The sequence below is a fragment of the Sinocyclocheilus rhinocerous genome, unplaced genomic scaffold, assembly GCF_001515625.1.
Source record: "Sinocyclocheilus rhinocerous isolate Xijiao unplaced genomic scaffold, SAMN03320098_v1.1 scaffold1492, whole genome shotgun sequence".
Classification (NCBI taxonomy): Eukaryota; Metazoa; Chordata; class Actinopteri; order Cypriniformes; family Cyprinidae; genus Sinocyclocheilus; species Sinocyclocheilus rhinocerous.
This window is the reverse complement of record NW_015636532.1, coordinates 279,332-279,585: the sequence shown is the minus strand read 5'-3', so window position 1 is coordinate 279,585 and position 254 is coordinate 279,332.

Below are 254 nucleotides of genomic sequence, written 5' to 3'. Positions count from 1 at the left end.
TGCAGGTTTTTTCAGACCGGAGACCATAATAGTGTAATAATTTATGTTATTATGATATGAAAGGTCCAATTTTTCTTTCAGTAATGTTTTTTTTTAAGTTTTGCAAGAATTTCGTGATACTAAACTTTTTATTAGTTGTCATAGCAAGTGATTTTAAAAGTAGAATGGCTCACTTTTTATAAGATGACTGAAAATTTTAATTGAAGTCGTAGTTTATTCTTACTTTTGGAAACCTAATTGTTTTATAATTACTA